This window comes from Triticum aestivum, chromosome 5A, assembly GCF_018294505.1.
Source record: "Triticum aestivum cultivar Chinese Spring chromosome 5A, IWGSC CS RefSeq v2.1, whole genome shotgun sequence".
NCBI classification, from domain to species: Eukaryota; Viridiplantae; Streptophyta; class Magnoliopsida; order Poales; family Poaceae; genus Triticum; species Triticum aestivum.
In genome coordinates, this window is record NC_057806.1 from 250,632,697 (window position 1) to 250,643,811 (window position 11,115).

The following is an 11,115-nucleotide window of genomic DNA, read 5'->3' on the forward strand; positions in this document are numbered from 1 at the left end:
GACGAATTTGAAGGTGATTCCAATTGGGTTGGAAAGTGCACGAAATCTAGTTTCCAACAAAAAAAGAATCACCCAATTTGGAGTCCGTATGAAAAACTTGTGTCTGTTTTGAGTCAGGTGTGTCTGTGCAGTCCGAATCTGAATCCAGAACGTGAGAGACTTGGACTCTATCTTCTCTTGGGCCAAAAGTGACGTGAGAGAACTTTTTGGACAGCAAATAAACATCTCTTTCTTCCTTATCTTCATATGTGGATTTTACAAATGTCCCATACACCTGCAATTAGACAAAACACAAAAGTGTGTGAAGTATTTTTGTTCTGGATAACATAAATAGATTATTGAATAGTTTGCACTAGAAATCACCTGACAAATATGCATATATGCAATATTTTTGGTCATATCCAAGGTAGTCATGTCCTCATCAGCCGATCACCGCCTGCTGCATGGTAAGAACTTGTAAGACATTGATATTTGCTTTACTGTGAGCATTTTACCACCACATCCTAGTAGTTATAGGAACATTATTTTTGGGTTTTGTTTCTTGTTCTACTAATCATGACAGGATCCAGAGTCAATTCATGGGCTTTGTCGATCGCGGGAGACGTGCCACCACCTTTGCAAATACCACAACCGTCATGAGAGGTGCACAAACATCCAAATGCACATGATCAGGTTAATGTATCTATACCACCATTTAATGGCCGTTTTAAACCTGCTTTATATATTGAATGGGAGTTCGACATAAAAAATATATTTGCTTCCCATAATTTCGATGAACATACAAAGGTTAAGGTTGCGGTTGGTTCTTTCACTGGTTATGCTTTGGTTTGGTGGAGTGAATATTGTCGGTTACACCCTGATTATATACCTACTACTTGGGATGATTTGAAACTTGCCATGCGACATACTTTCGTCCCTGCTTATTATACTCGTGACATGATTAAGAAGTTGCAACACTTAAAACAAGGTAGTGAAACTGTAACAAAATATTATGATGATTTACATACTACCTTGTTGCACTCCTCTTTAGAAGAAAGTGAAGATGATTTTATGGATAGATTTTGGGGAGGATTAAACCGTGATATTCAAGAGATACTAATTCATGAAGACATGACTACCTTGGATACGACCAAAAATATTGCATACATGCATATTTGTCAGGTGATTTCTAATGCAAACTATTCAATAATCTATTTATGTTATCCAGAACAAAAATACTTCACACACTTTTGTGTTTTGTCTAATTGTAGGTGTATGGGACATTTGTACAATCCACATATGAAGATTAGGGAAAAGGGGAAGTTTAGGTTGTGTTCAAAAAGTCCTCTCACGTCACTTTTGGGCCAAGAGAAGATAGAGTCCAAGTCTCTCACGTTCTGGATTCAGATTCGGACTGCACAGACATACCTGACTCAAAACGCCAACAACTTTTTCATACGGACTCCGAATTGGGTGATTCGTTTTTTGTTGGAAACTAGATTTCGTGCTCTTTCCATCCCAATTGGATTCATCTTCAAATTCGTCCGGAGCGTTGAGTTACAGACGAAACAATCTGACGTTGCAGCAGAATCCGAGTCAAACTACAAGCCCAAAGGTGTTGCATCACCTCCACTTGGGCCCATGAGCCTTGTACGACCTAGGGTTAGTTTTAGGCTGCCTTGGGAAGTCCTCCCACCTCCTTGGCCGCCACCCCTTGCTCCTATATAAGTACATCCATCTAGTAGCTTTTTCCTGGGGGATTTGTTTAGTTAAAAGTTAGCCATTGCAACTTCGTGTACTTTGTTTGTGTCCAACGACCAGACCAAGACCGCTTCCGGATCCCCACCATTATCAATACTTCATATATATTTGCAATATTCAGATTGCTTTATCATATTCTTGCTCGTTCTTCGATTGCTTGCAGGAATAGACCTTCGTGGTCAGGCTGACCGTGCTTCCAGCATCGTCAGTAACCTCAGGAGATTGGTTTAGCGATTGCTAAGGCGCAACGTCATGCACGTTTGTAGTTGGATCGTCAAAGTCGTCTCCACCAAATCGATAGTTATCATCTCATCGAAAGATCGGGACCCTCGCCTCTATCAAACACTCTTTGGGAAAAAAGCTCTTTCACCGAAACCTCCAACCAATGGTAGCGAGAGTGGTTTTATGTCACGGAACCCCGTAGCACCAAGTGGGCAGCTATACATGCGTTCCGTTCCGGCCCTCCGCCACATCTTGCATCATGGATTAACAAGGGGCTGAACTGGGGATCAGTTGATGAAGTGCAAACTCTACAGAACCGCATCTGAACCCTCCTTGAGAGAGACATCGATCTTGTCAACATGATTCAAGTGATGCTAGTTCGCCAAATCCTGCCATGCCAGCGCAGGTCTCGCCGCATGTGGGAGCTTAATCAGGAAGGACCACGAACCCTCCAACACTTCTTTGGCACTATGCACAAAGGGATGTGGAAGCTGTTTTTCGGGAAGCGAAAACATTGGTCGGACACTACTGAGGACGCTGGCCTTGACTGCTACTATCCGGATACCCAGGTAAGCACTTGCCTTCCGAACACTTTGTAGTTACGCATACAGTAATATGGTATTGAGCAAACTATCTTCTTCCAGGGCTAGATAAAGAAAGCGAAACTAATCATGTGTTCGCCTCCCCTCCCCGAAGGCCCAGCGAATCCTGTTTTAACAAGGATGCTGGCCCTGGTACCATACCAGACGCCTGCGAAGGGGGGCAAGGCGGAGAGGACCAAAGATGGCCTCCATCCCGAAGGTGCATCAGACATTGTGTCCGGAGGAATCGAGATCCCATCGTCCGAAGACAAAAATGAGGGGGAGGTCAACGCCTCTTCCCCCCATGGAAAGAAAAGGGCCGCCTCCGAAGATTGGGAGGAAAAGCCTCCTAAGCGAGGCAAGATGCCTTTGTCGGGCAGCTCAGGCTTGGAGGACATCGGCGCGTAGTCTCATGATGAAGACAAACCTCAGGCCAAATCGTAAGTAAACAAGGATGTTTTAGACCTGTCCCGTTCTTTTTCTTGCGATGCCTAGAATTTCTTTTACAGTTCGGCACGCAGTCTTATTCAACACTTCCTCGGGGGACCTTCTCCCAGAGATGATGGAAAGCGAGATGCCTCCACCGGCCTCTCCGCCCCATAGGGCGGACGGCTTCGAGGTGTCGTCGTGGAGGGTCTCCTCAGACCAACAAGCGGTGCGAGGGACAATGAAGATAGTACCCGAAGGTGATACTTCGGTGGCCCAGGGTCCGGGGACTAGTAATGAAGGCCCCGAACAATCCGGTCTACAACTGGATACAAATAAACGGATCCCTTCAATGGGTGGCCGTACTCCTATGGCAGCCTCCGGAGATCCAAAGGCACCGGATATACTGACTAACATGCTGCAGCAGGCGTCCGTCTTAGAGGAACATCGTACCTTGATGGGCATGATGGTTGAAAAGGTCCTGTCCATGAAGCGCGGATTGAATGAGGCCTTTGTGGGCCTACTAAGAGGTTTTGAGGTTTGTGCTATAATATGTTCAGTTGTGTTTTATTCATGAAATACACCTGTGTATAGATAGTAGCCCCTAAGACTCTGATTGGTTTCCCGAGGGAGACAATCAGAGGATCAAAAGAAATGCCCAGGGACTGACCCGATTAATTGGAACACATGTTGTTTCTCTCCCGACGACTGCCTGGACTACGGATATTGTCGAGCTGCAGCGGAAGCTTGATGTGGCAAGGGATGACATTGCATTAGTCAATTGGCGTCTTAACGAGTCACAAGGTATGTATTCGGAGCAGTCCTTATACATACTTGTCTGTAATATAAGCGTGACGCTGAAAATTGCATACTGGGATATATATATATGGTTGCAGATAGTACCGCCGCCGTTGAGATTCTTCGGGCGGAGCTGGCCCAGGCTAAGGAGCAAGCCCGGTTTAGTAATGCGGCTGCCGAAAAGGCATCGGCCGAGTTAAAGGCCGAACGAGCTGCTCGGCACCAAGACGCGGGGAAAATATCCGCGATGCCGCTCGAACTAAAGAATGCTACTGGCAGTTGTGAATTCCTTGAGAAGGCGAATAAAGCCAAAACGGCTGATCTTGACAAGGCCTTGCGAGAGGTGAAAGAAGAGCGGTCCGAATCTAGAGCGGCCCGTGAGGAGATCCAGCAAGCTGGGGAGATTGCGGCTGGTAAGCCCTTTTTATTACAGACTAAGTTCGGCGATCCGAATTATGCTCAGCTTAACCAAGTGTGGAGCTCTCCAACATGTTTTTGGACCTGCCGAAGAGTTCTTCCGATGCGGCGCTGTTTTACCAGGCGCAAGAGGGATATGAAACGGAGAAGCTTTTCTGTCGCAGTTTAGTGCATCAAAACGCCCTCTGTTGTTGAATGAACAGATGTCCCAATGGGCCGAGCTTCCTAGGATATCTAGCGCCGTCATGAAGAACGTCATAATCTGGCTGTGGCCGACTGAGCCTATTCCGAATAGCTACTTCGGCTTGGTGCGGCGGCTTGTTGATGCGGCGCCACGTATCAACGCTGTTAAGCGGTCGGTGTGCATTGAGGGTGCACGGATGGCCTTTGCCCGTGTCAAGACATACTGGGGGAAGATGAAGGCCATCGATGTTGCAGTGAAGAGTCCACCCAAGGGCAAGGACCATCACGCACCGAAGCATTATTCTGAGGACGTCTTAGAGGCCGCCCGCTTGATAGAGGGTCAATGCTCAAAAGACATAATATTCAAGTGAGGTGTATGGGAATTGTAAAGACAATTTTATATTTAATCTATTTTATGTTTTGCTTGAAAGCTTTTGTTCCTCCTGTGCGACCGTTTTTATATAATCTGAAAGTTTTCTAGTCGTCGGCTTCAGCCCCCTCGTAGGAAGTACGGGGTGTTCGGGAAAGCATTTGATCACTCTTAACCCAACGTCTTGGTCCATGAAGGAGGTGACAATGCGGCGAACCAGGCAATCAGACTATATGGCGTTAACACTTTCACTTAGCCATAGGAGTTTTATGGTGGGTCTACGATATTAGCCCCTGGTATATACACGGCTTATTTTTAGTAAGATGCATTGAAAAATGATCTGAAAAAGATCCTTCATATGACATGGAGAGAATCGCTAAAGATTCCAATAAGTCGTCGAGTGGTTGACCAGCTCTCGCCGCATCATGACAGTCAATTTTCGGCTTTCTCTACTGAGGTGCTTGACCAGATGAACCAGAAGCACAATCACAGTAGTTCTCCCTTTACTACCCTAGCCGATAGAGCGGAACATAGGGTAGCAAGCACAGGAGCCGGGCAGCCCAATTATTGACCCAAGACATGATTCGGAGCTGATGCATATAAGGCCAAACTCACGACGCCGAAGTACGCTATAAAGTTATTCGGACTTGCTGGCAACTCATTTGTTCCCATACCGAGCCCCTGGCGGGTTATGCCGAGGTGTGTGTAAAACAACCATGGGAGCAAAAATTCGGATCGATTAGGAAAAAGTCAATACAGGACACTGGTTGCTTTTACTAGGAGCTGAGTGATATGCCAATTATTATAATGATAACAAAGCCGTGACTCTGGCTATTTGACATGCCAAGGGTCGAAGTGATAGAGGCCAAGGTGTCCCGTCTTTCGATGAGATGATGGATATCGCTTTGGTGGAAGTCGACTTTGACGATCCGACTACGAACGTGCGAGGACGTCGCGCCTTAGCAATCGCTAAACCAACTCCGAGAGGTTATTGACCACGCCGGAGCACGATCAACCTGACCACGAGGGTCTGTTTCCTGCGAGCAAACGAAGAACAAGCAAGAAACTAAGATTGCAATCTGGATATTGCGAATATAAGATGAAAGCTTTATTGATCAAGGTGGGGTTCTGTGACGCCTTTGTCTGGTCGTTGAACACAAACGAAGTACGCGAAGTTGCAGCTATGGCGAACTTTTAATCTAAACAAAACCCAAAGTCTAAACGATGCCCTAAGGGCTGTATATATGGAGGAAGAGGGGGGGAATTTCGTGGCCCTTGGTGGAGGGGTCCGAAATCAACCCTATCTCTTGTTTCCTCACACATACGGACTCTAAAAATAGCCTATACTTATGTATTTCGAAATTACATGGGCCTGGCCCAATAATAAGGTGACGCAGCACCTAAAATAGCCTCGGGACGAAATTTATGAAGTGGCATCTTGTATATTTCGTCCAAGGATTCATGCACCCATTATGGTGGCTTCAAAGTCCTGAAATCATCACTTGTAACTCCGTTCTTGTTTGCCTTGCGCATGCCATCATCTCCATGCTTGTTCTTGCTCCAATGTTCATCCTTCTCCAAGCTAGGCCCTTCATTTGTAAGCAAAACAAATGTATCCAATTTAGGCAGCATCATATTCTCATGAACATTAGAATCATTACCAAGAAACGAAAGTACCTGGTAATTTAGTTGGCGTGCACGAGCTCTAGTAATTGGTCCAGTATGTATAGCAGCAGGGGCTGTGGGTGTAACAATTGTATTGATGTCCTCATCACGAAGGCTGAGGAAAAAGGCACTTTACAGGCTCAGAATAGAGAGTGCGGTCTACAAAGAGTTATTTTGGACCTCCTGTCGCACGTCTGCGCTGCTTGTCCTCGGTTAAGGGATTCCTTGACAGGAATAACCCTTGGGTGATTGTACGAACCCGAACCCTGGTAGAGTCCTCGGGGTGACCGGCCCTTGAGCTACCTGTAGAGGGAATAGTAAAAAGGAAAAGGGCAGTTAGAAAAGTAGGGGGATTGCAGTGCCACCCTCATTATGCTTCCACCGATGCCCAGGGTATTTCAAGTGCATAATTATGTATGCGCGGTACCCACTTCGAGGGCATATTAGGCGAACGGTGGAAGCCGAATTGCTAGTGCAATATGGACATTGATCGGTCATGTTGAATGGAGACCGGCGGCATGATGGCCGACATGGTATGCGGCGTGATAAGGCCACTGCATAGTTCGGCTGAGGTAGCCGTAGTATGATCTCCTGTATGGAGGGAGTGTTCCGTGCACTCACCTCTAGGGGTGCGTGTCACGTATACCATGTTTACTGTTTTTGCGTTGGGGGGAAACTGCTTCCGATCCCCGTTGTTCGGTTGGTGAGCCTGTTCGTCGTTGCTATCGTCGGGCGGCCTCTTCCCCATGTGTTCGACATTTGGCTTGCTGGCCTATTTGAAGACCCAACAACTTTTGTTGGTGTGATTAGCTGGTTTATTGGGATGGCCATGGATCTGGCAGGGCCTATCCAATATTTTGTCTAAATTGGATGGTCCGTCTTTGTTTGCCGTAAATGGCTTTTTTCGTTGGCCGGGTTTGGGGCCGCTAAATCCAGCGTTGACCGTCATGACGTGTGTGCCCTCATTATTGTTGTGACGTTTGTTTTTTTATTGCGGTGTGGCTTTCCATTACCGCCCCGCACTTCGGAGGTGCCCGGATCGCTGGCGCTATTGCTTCTACGGGCGAGCCAGTTGCCTTCTCCCGTGCAAAACTGGGTCATCAGAGCGGTAAGGGCTGACATAGACTTTGGTTTTCCTAACCGAGGTGGCGGGCAAGCCACTCATCCTGGATGTTGTGTTTGAAGGCCGCGAGGGATTCCACGTCCGCACAGTCAACAATTTGGTTCTTTTTAACTAAAAACCTAGTCCAGAGCTTTCTGGCGGACTCTCCGAGCTGCTGGACAATGTGACTTAAGTCATCGGCATCCAGTGGCCGGACATATGTACCTTGAAAGTTATCGCAGAAGGCATCTTCTAACTCCTCCCAGCTGCCGATTGAGTTTTCAGGCAGACTGTTTAACCAGTGCCGAGCTGGTCCTTTGAGTTTTAATGGGAGGTATTTGATGGCATGAAGGTCGTCTCCGCGGGCCATGTGGATATGGAGAAGGAAATCCTCAATCCACACCGTGGGATCTGTTGTTCCGTCGTATGATTCAATGTTTACGGGTTTAAACCCTTCTGGGAACTCGTGACCCATTACTCCATTAGTGAAGCAAAGAGGGTGTGCGGCGCCTCTATATCGGGCCGCATCACGACGTAGCTCCGATGGAGTCCGCCTGCGGTTTTCGGCCCGGGCGTGACTAGGTTTGTCGCCTCCGAATAGATAGCCATCGTCGCGTGTCGCGGTACGTCCTCGCGATCTGTAGATCGATCTGGTATGTCCTGCTTTACTATCCAAGTCCTGCCGAAGGTCGTATGTATCACCCCGACCCGTGTTGTTTCTGTTTTTACGTGGCGGTGGGGCGGGTTGCTGTTCGGCTTGAATCGCTGCCTTATTCCGGCCAAGTTGTGGTCGACCTACCGCATTCTCCCGACCGCCCTGTGGTCGGTCGGCCGTGTTGCACGAGTGAGGTATGAGCTCTAGCGCCTCCTCATCAATCTAGGGTAGCAGTTTGCACTTCAGGTAACTCCTGGCTGGGAGCTTGAGGCCGTATTCTTCGGCTGCCAGGACATTAGTCCATCTGTCCTTGAGCAGATCATGTTCAGCTTGAAGCTGCTGCTGTTTCTTTTTTAGGCTCCTTGCAGTGTGATGCGGAGCATCCCACGTTCATCCCCATGTACACTCCGACTACTCTCCAAGCCCCAAGTGAACATAAGACGAGACCTCAAGTATACACCATTGGACACAAGGTGAACTCGCTCCTCTCTGAATCGTCACTTTCCACATGTGAGACATGGCTACTACCTCAAACATGTGTGCTATGCATGAGCACGAACAAACAGGAAGCCCATGGACAAGAAGGCGAGGACACCAAGCGTGAGGAGCAAGAATAAGAGCTGCGGAAGAAGCTCCAGCCACCGGGCGACCGGTCGGGACCGGACGTCCGATGCCTAAAGACCCACCGGACGACCGACCCGTACCGAACGACCAGCGATCCCGCACCCAAGCCAAACGAGCGGACGTCCGACGCCAGCGGACGACCGGCGACCGGACGACCGGCCACCTCCGGAAATCCGGCACTCCAGCGTCCGAGCCAGATCGAGTGGACGTCCGACATCTACCGGACGTCCGGCAGCCCGTGAGCCACCGAGCGACCGGTCCTCAGCGAACCTCCGGTACCTGTCTGCGCACAGTTTTCGTGCCCGAGGCTCATGTACCCGTTCACCCCTCACTTACCCCTTCGTGGACCTAGACTATATATACTCCTCCACCTCCACCATTTGAGGATTAGGATTGGTTTACCTCATTTTCAGAGATAGAGCATTGCTCATCCACATTGGATCTACTCCACGAGAGAGACCGCGACCCCTCTTCGGAGAAGATCCCTTTGGATTCAAGACCCCTCTAAGGGAAGATCCCCTCGTGGATTCAAGACCTCCTCACGCAGAAGACCGGTTACCTATTGTATCATCCGTTGTTGACTTTGGATCTTGTATCTCCCTTTGTGTTCACGGATCTAGTGCATGTGTGATCATACTTGTTGGTTTGAGTGTTCTCTTGTGTCCCCTTTGTGATTTTCCCGTCGTTTCCCTCCTCATGTTCTTCGTGTTCATCACGGGATCCACTCCTTTCGTGAAAGATCGGCCGATTAGGGTTCCTACCCTACATCATCTTGGTATCATGAGCCACGTTGATCATGATTTCACAGCCTCCCCTCATTGTTTTCTAGCCTAATTTTGTTGTGTTCTTCCCCAATTTCGAAAATCCCCACCAAAAATAGCCCCAATTTTTTTGTGATTTGTTGGTTTGATGAAGTTTTGTTGGATTTGATCCATGGATTTGCTTGGTTTCAAGTGGATCTAGCATCTCCCCAAGTTTCCCCATCTTTCATCCACGGAATCTCCTCAATTTTGACCCGAAAATACCCAATTTCTGCCCAAAATTGTGTCCCGAAATTCGCATCTCGCGTTGACCCCGATACACCGGACGATCGTCATTTTACCGGACGTCCCGAGCCGCAGGAAGCATCGGACGTCCGACCTTACCGGACGACCGGAACCCCTAACCCGAGCTGAAATTAGCGGATTTCCGACCCGACCGGACGTCCGTCCACCGGACATCCGTCCATTTCCGGACGTCTGCAACCTGTAGTTTCAGACTTCGGCTGATTCTTGTTTCGGCCATAACTAATTCATCCGAACTCCGATTTTGACGTTCTTTAGCTTGCTTTGAAGCTCTTGACATCCCCCTTCCCACAAAAATACTACCATAATCTTTTGACTCCATAAAAGTTTGTGAATTTTGGCATCTTTGCCTAGGGCTTCCACCACGTCATCCGCTACACCACCACCGACTTCCGCCACCTAACCAATTTGTTCCCCATCGCATTAGTTGTTACTTGAGGAGTAATTTGAGTCTCCTAAGGTGTCTAGGCTACTTAGGGACGATTGCTTCATCGTCAACCACAACCACCATTTCCGCATAGGCTTACCCACCGTACACTTCTACCACCTCCACTTACCCAATTTTGTTTGTGTTGTGGGTTGTGTCTCCTAAGGTGTTTCGGCTACTTAGGGATCGTGCTTCCAACTCCGACACCGTGTATAGTCCACCACCTTAACCTTCATTTCCGCATTGCCTCCTCACAAAACCTATCATTGCATTTCCGCAATCCCATTGAGCTTCCACAACCACCACCTCATTCCCGCTACCACCATCTTGACATTTGACATTTGAGATTTTGAGTTTGCGGTTTTTCCGTTTCCTAAGGTGTTTCGGCTACTTAGGGATGAGTCTCCATCATCTTGGTATCTCCATCAAGATCACAGCCACTCATCATCGACATGGACGGTAACCTCCATATCATCTTGGTATCATGGTATCCCTCCATTGTATATTCCCTTGCCATTGCATTGATAACCCCTAGCCCATTTTGCGCCACTTGCCTATCGAGACTAGCCTTTGAGTATTGCTGGCAACATTACTTGTGCACATTAGTGATCTACACCATACATTGCATACATACCATATCATATTGGTATCATATCATCCCTTGTGTCTCACGTTTGTTCCCGCATATATACAATTGCTATCTTGGTTTGTGCATTGTGCAAAAGTGGCCAAAAAAAGAATAAGCTTTTAAGAAAAAGAAAAAGAGAGCAAAGAGCTTGTAAGTAATAGCCATAGCATCATACCACATTGTCATATCCGATCATCTTGGATCATAGCACCG